The following is a 13,555-nucleotide window of genomic DNA, read 5'->3' as shown; positions in this document are numbered from 1 at the left end:
ATTTTATATGCAAGGAAGCCAAGGGTTAGATAACAAGGTCATACAGGGACAGAACAAAATCCCCACTCAAATGGAGGCCTCAGTGATGACAAAGCCCATACCTTAAACCAGGAAAGGGACCGGAAGTCCTAAGGCCCCGTTCTTGCCTTAAGTAGGTCAATAATGCCCCTTGGGAAGATGACACCGCTGGAAATGGGCAGCGTCAGGATTTGGACCCAGGCTATCTGATTGGCGGGCCTATGCTTTAGTTCCCATGTTATCCTGTCATTAGTCCAAAAATAATTATATTAAACTATATGAAGATGCTGACATGGGGCGGAGGCGGGGCCAGGCTCGGGTGCGGCCCCAGGCGGGCGAGGCGGAGACCTGCGCTCCGGAGGGCCCGTGGCAGCGCCATGACCTTGTTTCACTTGGGCAACTGCTTCGCCCTGGCTACTCCCCCACTTCATCACCTACAGGTGCAGCAGCCTGTCCGAGTCCAAGGCCTTCTGGAAATGCGTCCAGGCTGGGGTCACCTACCTCTTCGTGCAGCTGTGCGAGATGTTGTCCCGGCCACGTTCTTTCCCACCTGGGAAGGTGGCCGCCATGACTTCACCGGGAGTTCATGAGGCCAGCGTGGGTGTGGCAGACCTCGGAGGCCTAAACCTCCTTATGCCTCGGAATGCCGGCAAAGGGGGGCACTGGATCATGGTTGCTGGCCTGGGCTGGGCCACCGCGGAGCTCATTACGTCCTGCTGCAGGCCCCTCTGGGTTGGAGCCTGGGGCATTGAGTTTGACTGGAAATACATGCAGATGAGTATTGACTCCAGCATCAGTCTGGTCCATTACATTGTTCGTCCACCTTTGTTCCCTGGGCAGCTGGACTGCACTTCTGGTCCGAGCGGTAGTGACAGGCTGCTGGCCCTCAGCATCTGGCCTTGTGTGTCACCATTGTCAGCGTGCACTCCTAGGCTTGCTGTCCCAGGCACTCACATACCTCTTTTTGTCTCCAGGCCTTAGTGAAATAAACAGTATTTGGAAAGTTAAAAAAAAAAAGAAAGAAAATACTGACATCACTATACTGAGAGAAATCACTGCGTGTCTACTAAAAATAACAGCACTGGACCAGGCGATCTGGAACCACAGCGGGGGAGCCAGTGCTTGGTGATACTCTAAGGGGTCACCCTACATGCGGTGAGCGCCTGCCATGTGCCAAGCCCTGTTCTAGGCTCCCTGGTGACTTAGGCCCCCATCTTACCAAAGAGTTGGCAAAGAAGTCAGGGAGAAGAGACATAATTAGACAACTAGATATGTAGTAATGAAAGAGAAGAATGGTAGTTCAGGAAAAGGGTTGGTTGGCTTCATGCTCCAAGAGATGGATCCGTGGTCTCAGCCCTCAAAATACTCAAGACTTTTTAAGGAGACAAGACACACAAATCACCAGGAGATAACATTTCAAAGTTAAAACTAAGCAATATAGAGGATTGTAGGAAGGTAGGAAATGAATTGTCCAGTGTGGAATTTGAACAAAACACGATTGTGGAAGTCTTGATGAACTTGGGTAGCTGGACAGACTCCGTGCGGGAGTAAGGGTCTAAGCTGATAAATGTGTGGCTCATATCCACATTTAGCTCTTCTTCTCCCAAGTGACAGTTAAAAACAAAAAAAAACTAAGCAAAAATAAAAGAGGAGAGATGTTTTCCTCCTTCCCCTTGTCCCGTCTCCCCCGTTCCCAGTCTCCCACTTTGTCCCTCATCTTTCTCTTGGAATACCTGTTCTATACATCCCCGTGTCTGATGGAAATGAGGCAGGGAGAAATTGTGGGGACATGTTCCCTTCGCCTGGCTTGCCCCGTCCTCAAATCACTTCTGACCCCACAGTAAGGAGACAATATTGAAAACAGTCAAAAAATAACCCCACTCAAAACATGAATCAAAAAGTCGCGGCTCCTGGACATGTTTTTAAAATTGCCTAGTTGCATGCAAGTCCCTTTAGTGCTTGAAGGACTTTAATAAAATTGATTTTCTGAGTATAGCCTTTTAGCAGGCTACTGTATAAGCTTGAAATATGAACCCTTCATTGTGGAAAGTGTTTCATTTTTGCCCTGTTACTAATTATGAAGGGAAGTGTGGGTTTGGAATTCTCCGTGGCTGACATTCTCATAATCGAATAGCGTTAATAATAAAGCTTTGCAGATTTTAAACAAACTGGCACAGAGGTGGAAGTTTGCCAGATTCATTTGGAGACCACAGCCATCAGAACAGTCCACAGTGACATCGGGACTCACTTCTACGCCGTTTGTTTGCCGAATCACAAAAGGAGACATTTTCACTCTGCTGATTGAAAACGATCCTCGGGATTTCATCTGAAGGCCTCTTAGGTAATCACACTGTGGCACTTAAAAATAAATAAATAAGACAAAAGAGGAGAACACTAATTGCTTTTAATATCTGCAGCCTAATTTCGGAGAAGCGCACTAATACCTCCAGGTCTGAAGCCACACAAGAATGGTCAAAAATAGAAAGCTCATCACGGTTGGTCTATTTAGAGGCTGATGTTTTTCCTCCTATAATTTTAGGACAGATTTGTTGCCAGGCACATTGTTAGTCCTGTCTGTGAACTGGCAGGGGGGCTGTTTTTACAGCAGACTCTTGGGTGGGGTGACTGTGAAGTCGGAGCCAAAGGAAAAGGGAACAGGCCACCCCGCACTCTGAAGGTGCGGCGAGAGGGAGCTGCTCCTGTCGCGATCTCAATGACCGAGGAATGATGGTCCTTGTGTGGTCTTCCCCCAAGCCTCTGAAGAGCAGGATACTTTGTTTTTTAAAAGGTAGATCTATTTTTACACCTTTGAAATGATTATCTCTTATCTTCGGTTTCCTGACCTTTGAGTTACATGGAGGAAGGAAAGGCAGGAAACACCGACGTGGCTGGAGGACTCCTGCTGTTCACCTGGCTGTTGTTAAACATAGATGCCCAGTGTCCACAAATAGGAACTTCCAAGGCAAGGATTCAGAATCCAACCCTTTGTGCACACGCCCGCTGGCCCGAAGCCCTGGTGAGGTTGGTAAGCACCTACTCAGGGATCTTTGGGCCTTTCGGTCCACACGTCAGCAATGGGGCTGCCATGAGAGGCCCCTTGAGGACGCACAGGTCCCCAGCCTAAGAAAGCTCTTCAGTCTGCCACCGTGCTGAAATGTCCTCATTAAGGTCACAATTGACCTTTCGATGTGACTCAGAATGAACAATAATTATGTCGAAAGAAATCTCTAGGCCCAAGATGGAGTGGCTTCTGCCCAGGGTATCGCGTCAGCAAACTGGCTGTCCCTGGAAAGGCCCCCACGTCACTGGAAACGCAGGATGTGTCAACCAATCTCTAAGTGCCAAGCCACTTGGGGCTCTATACTTACTTCCTTGTACCTAATTCATTTTCTATTTTTTTCCTTTCTTGTTCCTTCCTCTTTATCCAATAACAGCCTCCTGCTTTTCACCCTATCTTGTCGTTTTCGGGCCCTTGGGAACGAAGACCACCCCTGCGTGAAGTGTTAAATAATTCGTTCATGTCATCTACGTCGTCGTCTTTAATGCGTTTTAACGGTGATAACAAGCAGGACTCAAGAAAAGTACGTTTTAACAAGGACTGGATGGAAAGTCCGCTGAGGGCCACCAGGAAGCAGAGGCCCCTGGGAGGGGGAGGGGCAGGTGCTCAGGAGGGTAGGTACAAAGACGAACTGACAATTAGACTATCACAATCCACACCCTTCTGAGACCTGAAGCTCTGAGTGACATTCAGGGTCCCAGATTCCCCAGCTATAGGATGAAATGGTGAACTAGACACCAAGGGCGCCTTTGTGCTCTGCTATTCTAGCTCACATGCTGGGCTTTGCGGAGGGCTACTTCTGACATCTGCGCCGCTGGCCTAACTCTGCCCTGCGGCGAGGGCCTGGGTGACGTGCCTTGGTTTGGCCTTCTAGTGAATTCCAGGTAGGTGTGATGAGAACAGACCTAATCCAGGCTGGCCAGTGTCAAACTCACTTCCAGGTGTTTTAGGAATTAGACACAGTCTAAAAACAGAGAAATAAGGTAGCGGCCCCCTCCCAATATCTTGGTATTTCTAAATGAAGACAAATTAAGAACAGCTTACTATACATACCTATCATCAGAGACCAATCTACCTTGAAACATTTTAATATTTTACTACCATTTAACCTATTCCCCAACCCTCTCACAAGGTCATTGGCAGGAAATGTTCCATATAACCTAGAGCACCTAGCACCTTATTTGGCACACACAGTAGGTCCTCAATCTGTGTCTGTCCGGTAAACTCACTGAGATAGTAACAATTTACTTAGGGTTTCACTGTGCTAAATACTTTCCATGTACTTTACCATGTAATCATCCTTTGAGCGAGGTAGGTATGTAGGTGTGAAGTGCTGTCTTGAGCGGTTTGGATCCGTGGTTCTACGAAGACTAGGGATGTGCAGCATCTTTGCATGTGCTTATCTGGCCATTTGTATACGTCCTTGGGAGAAATATCTGTTGAAGTCCTTTGCCTGTTTTTGAATCTGTTCTTCTTTTGTTGTTGTTGTTGAATTGTGGGAATTCTTTATATATTTTGGACATTAATTCCTTTCAGATGTAAGAAATTTGCAGTCCCATTCCGTTGGTTGCCTTGTCACTCGGCTGATGGTGTCTTTGGATTGCATCCAAGTTGTGGAGTTTGATCGTTCAAATTTATATTTTTCTTTTGCAGCCTGTGCTTTTGGTGTTAATACAAGAAATCATTGCCTAAATGATTGTGATGTAGTTAAATTTGGGAATACATAAATCTTGTCCACAGTCTAAACTTTGTTTTATTTAAATAATGCAATCCTCACCTCCCTCTTTTGCTGTTTTTCCAAATAAAAACTCACTCAGGAAACCTATCTGTAAAAGGGAAACCTACTTAGATGAACAGTTCTCTTCTAGATGGGAAACTGACCCACCATCTACCAGTATCCCCAGCAGGGACTCCTGAAGAACCTCCCCAGTTTAAGAAAACATTGATCTACTGATCTAACCTCTTCAGCTTTCTAGACAGGGACACTGAGTCCGGTGGCAGGCAAATGAGTTTCTAGACGTGCGCCGACCCTCCGCTGCCTCAGCCTGCAGCGCTGTCTGCAGACAGCCAAGGGGGTCTTTGGAACTGTGCAGAGGCCACGAGAGCTCCGATCCCCAGCTGGTCAAGATGCCCAGTTGGTGGAAAGATCAATGAAGATATTTGTGGGTGTACAGAGAGCTTTGGAATAAGACAAGTTTACTATCTTTTAAAGAGAAAAAAAAATCACTCCAGTTTAACTAGGTAATTAACTCACAAATGGGTCCAAAGTAGGAGCGATTACTAAACAGTGACTCATGATAAGAATGAACCCTAAGGTAAGTGATGATGCAGAGATGAAACGGTCTTAGTTGGGAATCCTATTACAATTCTATTTCAATATAAATAAGCTGACACCAGAAGCAACCGATTAACCCCCAAGCCGCTGGCTGTTCATTAGCTAAGGAATAATTTTGCATTTCATTATTATTCATGTTGCCTAAATTTCCATTAAAACCAACTGAGTAAACTGGCCTTCTGTTGGGCTTGAAATTAAAAGGAGGATGAGGAGGCAGGGAGGGGGCACCACAGAGGCCATTTTCGGAGCATCAAGGGATTGGGAAGGTCATGGAGGCCGATTGCCACTTTAATTAAAGAGAATATCTCAATTCACTTTCAAAATGAGCCTCTCAAAAGTGCCGGGCAAATTTTCCCTGGCCCGAGCGTGGGGCTGGTTCGCCGAGGGGCGAGCTGTCGCCGGGATTTCTGATGGAAGGAGAAAGGGCAGCTCATTCCCAGGTCAGCTTCCCACCCCAGCTCTGTGCTGAGCAGTCTCCCGGTAACCAAGGACCTCAGACCTGCTCATTGCCCCCCACAGCCTGGGCTGGGAAGTCCTACTCCACTCTTTGGGCCATGACCTGGGCTTAAGGACGTTTATTTAACATATAAATGTGACCACATACCCTCGACTAGTTAAGCTCACACTTAAGGAGTTCTCACTCCAACCAAGCCCTATACTAAGTACTTCCATGAATTAACTCGTTTAATTCTCCTAACCTCTCTAAAGAGGGAGATTCTGTTATGATCCACATGTTACAGGTAAGAAAGCTGAGACTCCGGACGTTAAAATGGTGCAGAGCTGGGATTCAAATTCGTGTCATCTGACCCTAGACTTGTGTCCTTAACCACTAGGCTACACTGCCCCCTGATAAAATAACAAAGCAACTTTGTGTCTTTTTTTATTTGTTTGTTAATCTTCACCGGAGGATATTTTTTTCATTGATTTCTAGTTAAAGTGGGAGGTAGGGGGAGAGAGAGAGAGAAACATCGATGTGAGAGAGACACATCTATTGGTTGCCTCCTGCACAACCCCGACAGGGGCTGGGGATCAAACTTGCAATCCAGGAACGTGCCCTTGACTGAGAATCAAACCCAAGACCCCTCGGTTCGTGGGCCAACACTCTGACCGCTAAGCCAACCGGGCCAGGGCTGTGTATTTGAAGTATGTACATCAACATACTTAAAGTACATGGTGCTTAGTAAGAGCCAATGTGGCAAAGGTGAGTGGGAGACAATTTGGGGGGAACTCTGAATGCCAGGCCCAGCAGTTCGAACTTGAGTCTTTGGGGATTCCCAGAAGATAGTGCCCAGTTCGCTGGGAGTCCATGAACAGAATTTAGAACACTACTCAATAGTTATATATTTTTTTAAGTTTATTAAAAATAAATTGAACTTGCATATACAATCAGGTAAAAAAAATTCTTATTTAAGAAAAAAGGAAATTTTATTTAACACTTTATATATACTCTTGCTATGCATCAGACATTGTTCTAAGTGCTTTGCATTTTAACTCTTAATTCTTAAACAACTCTAGAAGGTGAGTACTACAGCTTACTTCCCTTACAGATGGGGAAAACGAGGCAGAGAGGTTCACGTGTTCTAGGTGTCACAGCCAGCAGGAGGCAGAGCTGGGGTTCGAACCCCGGTGTTTATCCCCGGCCTCTGCTCTTAACAATGATACCATGATGCTAAGTGATTAACAGGGCAGGAGTACGGGATATAAAAATCATGAAGGTGACCGACGTCGGGCATCTGTTCCAGATGACGCAGCCCGAAATGTACTCTTCCAGAGGACTGCCAGGGATGTCACCCCGAGGCTGGCTCACCCTCTCCCCACCCCCGCCCCGGTCAAAGGCACTGGCTGCAAACGCGCACTTCGTACAGGGTGGGGTTCGCGGCCCGGTTCAAGGCGCAGGCGTGCACCTCAGAAACCAGCCCAGCTCTGCGCCCTAAGTCACTGCCGGGAGCAGAGCTTTCCTTTCCTGTCCCGGGCCAGCACTGCGCTCACTCCGGGGGGGGGGGGGCCCTGGGGACCTCCGGCCCAGCTGCTTTGGGGTGCGGCAGAAGAAAGGTGAGGAGTCCGGCCTCGATGGCTCTGATGCACGGGGTGTGATGCGTCCACAGGAGAAGCTCGGCCTCAGCCACAGGAGCTCTGGAAGGGTCCCTCCTCAGCAAGGCCTGAGCGGGACTGGAGTCTGCTCCCCACTTTACATCAGAGGAGACTCCAGCTCTATTGGGAGCCCCATGGCTGGTGGGTTCCCTCCCTGGACCATCCTCACCAAGGATCCCCACTCCCACCCGACCCCACGCTTTCCCATAAGCCCCACGGAGGCAGAGGCCACGTCTGGGCACCTCCCCAGGCGTGGTCACTGTAAGCATCTGGTGCCTGACCCAGAAGAGCAGGTGGTCACCTACTGGCCCGGCTCTGCCACTGCTCGATGTCCACCTTCTAATGCAATGGCCCTGGATGAGCCCCGTGACCACTCTGCCCACTCTCTTCGCTGGAGGGGGACTGACAGCAGAGCCGTCGCAGGGCCTTGTGGTCAGGGTTCTCTCCAGAACATGTCTGAAATGTTTAACCTGGGACCCAGCACACATTACATACTAGATAAGTAACGGCCATGACTCCTAATCAAATTAAGACAAGTTTCCAGTTTGACAGCCCAGATGTGGAGTTTGGAAGCCTGATTTGCAAGTCACCACTCAAGCCTGTGTTGGGTTTGGATCCAAGCAGACACCGTAACCTCCCAGACCGGACACGGTCTTCCTCTTAACTGATCCGCCTCCCCTTCTGGCCTGGACAAGCCCTCGCGTCTTTCCTTAATGGCAGGAGCGATTCTTTGCCAGAAAGCGGGAGACATCCTTTAGAAAGGCGTCTAAAACCTGCCATTTACGGTGCGGAGAGAAGCCATCGCTACTCTTTCAATGACACGTGCACAAAAGCTCTGTGGACACAAATAAGAAAAGTTGAGCCCTTTGCCCGGTGTAATTCACTTCATTTATTGACCGGGGCTCTCTGTCCCCTAGCCCCCATTCCTTTGCATTGTCAGCGGTTCAGAGACCCCTGGCATTCAGCACGATTTGTAATGTAAATTATATAATTGTACTTTCACATATTTTAACATCAAATGAAATGATTGACTACAGAATCGGAGCTGTCTACAGGTGGGGGTCAATTACCATCTGAATAATCACTGCTCCACACAAGAATAGCATAGCCACTGAGCGTGACATATTTTTATCTCTATGCATTTCAATGAAGTCGGGCTGGTACATAAAAGGTTATCACCTAGGAAACATATTTTCCTAAGCACAAGTTAAACATGCAAGTGAGATCAGCAAAGATATTCAATTTAGCCAGTCAACCCTAACCTATTAATATTTTAACAAAATCCAGTGAGGATAATTTTTTTCTTTGATCCCATTTCATGTGAGCAGCCTGGAAAGGAAGAAAAATTAAAAACAAAATAGTCAAGCATACAGAATGAGGTTATGTATTAAGTGGGCTATTTAATGTTTCTGGCATTTCATAGCCCAGGGGGGAAGTGGGGATGGATTTAACAATCAAGAGCTGTGTTCCCTTGGCCACAAAGTTCGAGAAACATAAAATAATCTATACTTCCAAGCTAACAAATTGTACCTGACACACAGCTTCATCTCACCGGGACTCCGGAGATCAGCATTCATCATACGTTACAGGGAGCAAAGGAAAAGTAAATCAGGCCATGCTGAAATGTGAGATGGAAGGTCTTCAGGCAACGATTTTAATCAATAATGTGTGGGATGATAACCAGGAGCTATTGTTTTAATCTTCCAATATGAAAAGAAGCGAATGCACGACGCAGAGCTAACCAAGAGCCCGGGCAGCTGCCAGGGCGCCTCGGAAGAACCAAAACCAGTTTGACAGCTCAGCTCCCTTTTTGATTTATGATAACACACAAATGATTTGTTTTCAATGGAACAGACTCAAGCTCATCCTTCAAGTCGCCTATTTCAGGAGCCTCGCGATTGCCCCAGTCCTCCGTCCGGGCTCTGCCTGCTCGGTTTCCTTGTGTAGTCGATGTCTGCTGGTTTTCCGTGTCCTGCGTTCATTCATACCTTCTAACGGCGCCTCCATTTTCCTGGGGACCCTCCTTCTCTTACTATCAGTCCCTGTGTTTTGCATTGTGTCGGTTTCACAAATGTGTCTGGGGCCTGGCATTAAATTCAGGGGTGAGTGTGTGAGTCATGAGAGCCCATAAAATCAGCCTGGGGATCTCAGTAGTACTGTTATGAAAGAGGCTATTGTGGGTTTAACTGTGTCCTCCCCACATTTCTATGTCGAAGTCCTAATTCTCAGTACCTCGGACTGTGACCTTATTTGGGCATAGGGTCACTGCAGATGTGATTAGTTAAGAGGAGGTCATACTGGAGGAAGGTGGACCCCCTAATCCAATATGGCTGGTGTCCTTATAAAAAGAGGGATTTGGACAAAGACAGACACACACATCTGGCGAATGCCGTACAAAGATGAAGAGATGGGGTGATGCTGCTACAGGCCAGGAACACCAAAGATTCCCAGTAAACCACCAGAAGCCAGGGAGGGGCATGGGACAGATTCTTTGTCACAGCCCTCGGAAGGAACCAGCCCTGGTCACACTTTGATCTCAGAGTTCTAGGCTCTGGAATCATGAGACAATCAATTGTTGTTTAAGCCAGTTGGTCTGTGGCATTTTGTTACAGCAGCCCCAGCAAATGCATACAGAGGTTCACTTTCTTTTATTTCCATGTACTGGGAACTTTGGCATTTTAAGCTTGGCGTGCACTATGGCCTATATACGTTCTACCAAAATTCATATGTTGGATTCCTAACCCCCACAAATGGTGGAATTAGGAGGTGTGGCCTTGGGAGGTGCTTAAACCATGAGGGTAGAGCCCTTATGAGTAGGATTAGAGGCTCCAGAGAGATCTCCAATTCCTTCAGCCACGTAGAAGACACAACAAGAAGTCTGCGACCTGGAAGAGGCCCTTGGCGCTCTGATTGTGAGCTTCCAGCCTTCAGAACTGGGAGAGATCAGTTTGGTCGTTTATAAGCTACGCAGTCTGTGGCACTTTGATATCAAAGCCTGAAGAGATACAGTAGCATGGCTGCCATTGATCTTGCCTGGAAATGGAGCCAATAGTTGGAAAGCTGAGCAAATATCTACAGACAGACCTACCTCGGGCAAACATTGCCTGAGCTCCTGGATCCATCCACACCTGAAAGTCTACCCCCAATTTTGTGGTTATGAAAGTTATTAAATCCCACTTTTATTTAAGCTGGTTAGAGTTGCATTTTTTTCACTTACAACCACAGGAACCCTAATGATTTATCCTGAAAGCAGTCAATGTGATCTCAGGATGAATGAATAGACATGAAGTCTTCAGAGCAAAGGACAACATCATGTTAATGAGACCACAGAAAGATCGCATTCAGTTCACAGCGTCTTACTTTCAAGAGGAATCCGAATAAATGTGAGCAGAGCAGCTGTGTGGGGGGAGAACTGGACAGTGAATCGCAGGAGGCAGGAGGGAGGCTCCTCCCAGGCAACAAAAAGGGTTTGTAGAAAACCTGGCAGCGGACCTCAGATATTCACAGGAATGGCAGTTAGGAAAGGTTAGGATTTATTCTCATGTCCTCAAGGATAGAACTAGGAAGCCATGGAAAGATGGAATAAAATAGTGATTTCTAATGCTTCCAAGCATGGAAATGAGCTGTCCTAGGAGCTGTCCCAGGAGCAGAGGGAAACTTTGTCACCCGATGTGTACTCATGAAATTGGTAGATTGGCTGGATGACCTTAAAGCCCTTTAAGTTTTTAGTTTTAGTTCTTTAAGTCTACTAAACCCCAAGTGAACTTGAAGATGTCCTTCCCTATTTTTGGACCTCAGTTTCCCCATCTGTAAAATAAGGAAGTTGGACCTGGGATCTATAAACATTCTTCTGGCTGGAACACGCCATGATTTCATGCTTCCAGCTCAGTTTTTTCCACCTCAACTTCCACCCAGACCTTTGGAATACCTTGTGCTCACTCTGAATGTACAATGTCACACCACGAAGTTTGGATTAAAGAAATGGTTGTCACTGTAGGTATGAGACACAAAGCAGGGATCACTTGTAATCATTGCCTCTTGGCTTTCACTGGATTACCCACTCCACAGCTGAGACTCAAGGGATCATATTAAACTTCCTATCAATCTGGCTATAGATATTTTTATGGGTGGCTCATATTAGGCACACACTATACTTGAAATCAATTGACCAATCAAGGTGCCAGCTGGATGAAAGCTTAATACTGCGTCATTAGCCCACTCTGGTCTTTCTTTGGAAGATTCTGGGACTTTCAGCTTAGGATCAGAGAAGGTGGGACATTCAGGTAGCTCCACATTGCCACCTTTATTCTTACTGCTACCCCTTGTTGCCCCTCGTCAGAGTGTAGACACCCAACTGCCACTCGGCCCAGCTTCGGGTTTGACGTTGAAAAACAACAACAACCCTGAGCAATGTCAGAGGAAACATCCTAGTTTTGCCTACCATGAATGTGGGCTGGACCGACAGGGAACATTTTTCTGTTTAAAATCCGGAAAGAAATCAGGAGCCGGTTACATGGGAGTTTCCATCCGCTGTGCGGAGGAAGGAGCTCCGATGCTGCGCGGTGTGGGCCCGAGTCGTTGTGTGGAGACACCACGCTGTTCGCAGCCACTTTAACATCCACTCACTGTCTCGGCCCCAGTGAGCGCGTCCTTGATGTTAAATTCTTTTCTAAGTCAACAATGTTTTGTTTTAATATAATGTATAAGATGGATCCCCAACACGAGCAGGAGAGCAAGCGGTTGAGAGCACCTCCCAGTTGCCATGAGTTTGAGAGCTTTGCCCGCTCTGGGGAATGAACCAATTTCCAGGCGGGAACGAGTTCTTGGAGACTGAGGACGTGGCCATGCTTTCTCTCTGAAAAGATGAATTTTTCATGAAAATGAACCTTCTGATCTCAAATTCTGAGCATCATTCACCATAAAACAGCCTCAGCCGCCGAGGACTCAGCAGCGACCGGAACCAGAACAGACGGAAAACAAACTCGAAAGGCGCCGTCTCAGCGACAGCCCCGGGCCGCGGAGGGCCCTGAGCGCGGACCCTGGGCGGGAAGCGGCTGGAATGGCCGTGCCCAGCGTCCAGGAGGGAAACCGGTCCAGGCCGCAGAGCTGGTGCCGCAGGGTCAGCGCCGGACCCAGTTTTTCTGATTCGATTTCTGCCAGGACTGGCAGCCTCTAAGGCTCACTAGAGCCACAGTATTCTGAGCAAGCATTTCCTGGTATTTTTAGACACCTGTTTGCCAATTCTGTAGAACTGTGGTTCTCGAAGGGTGGTCCCTGGACCAACAGCATCAGCATCACCTGGGAACTGCCCAGAAATGTAAGTTTCTTGGGCCAAATCTAGAAGTGGGGCCAGAAACCTATGTCTTTACCCGCTCCAGGTGAGTGTGAGCCCTCTCGGCTTCCTGAGCGTCCACCTCCGACCGTGGTAGAGATCTGTGCCTTTGCTGGAAAGGCTACTTTGAAATACAGGCACTGAAAATCCAGTCCATCACCTCTGAATGCCGTTCCACAAAGGCCAGGGTCCCAGGGAAAGCAGGTTTGAGTGAAAGCTGCCTTAGTTGGCTCTGAGAGCCCAGGAATAAAGACTCACTCACACTCACATGTGGGCCTGGCCCCAAATCCTCCGCCAGTCACTCACCAGCGGTGCAGCCTGAGCCCTGCTCGACCGTGCGGCTGAGTCTATTCTGGGACAGGGTGACCAGTTACTCAAATCCTGTAATCTTGGGAAAACAAAGAGCCAAAGTCTCCTGGATGTCTGGGTAAGCAGAGGAGGCCCGAGGGGTTCTGGTTTCATCTGCATGAAGCCAGACTGACGATGAATGTGAGGGTACGTCCTTGCTACTCCCCACATGCGCTCGCTCCCAGGTTCTACTGAGAGACATATTAATATGCAAAGAAAACAAACATCACCAGGAGATGGAAGTACAGAGAGTCAGTGATTATTAAGGCCAGGAGAGCAGGAATGCATAATTCCCCCCACGCTCAGATGCACTCCCAGGCCCACCAAAAAGCAGGGTGCGTGGGGAGGATTCCACAACCGAGCTCGCTGAGCT

The 13,555-nt window shown here is 47.8% G+C and overlaps 1 pseudogene; it reads left to right on the top strand.

The window, feature by feature from the left end:
- The first annotated feature begins 395 nt into the window (after positions 1 to 395).
- Positions 396 to 950, top strand: LOC118639555 (annotated as a pseudogene).
- Positions 951 to 13,555: the final 12,605 nt, after the last annotated feature.

This window comes from Molossus molossus, unplaced genomic scaffold (genome assembly GCF_014108415.1).
Source record: "Molossus molossus isolate mMolMol1 unplaced genomic scaffold, mMolMol1.p scaffold_m16_p_21, whole genome shotgun sequence".
Classification (NCBI taxonomy): Eukaryota; Metazoa; Chordata; class Mammalia; order Chiroptera; family Molossidae; genus Molossus; species Molossus molossus.
Note: the sequence above shows the minus strand (reverse complement) of the source record. Positions and strands in the feature narration are given on the sequence as shown.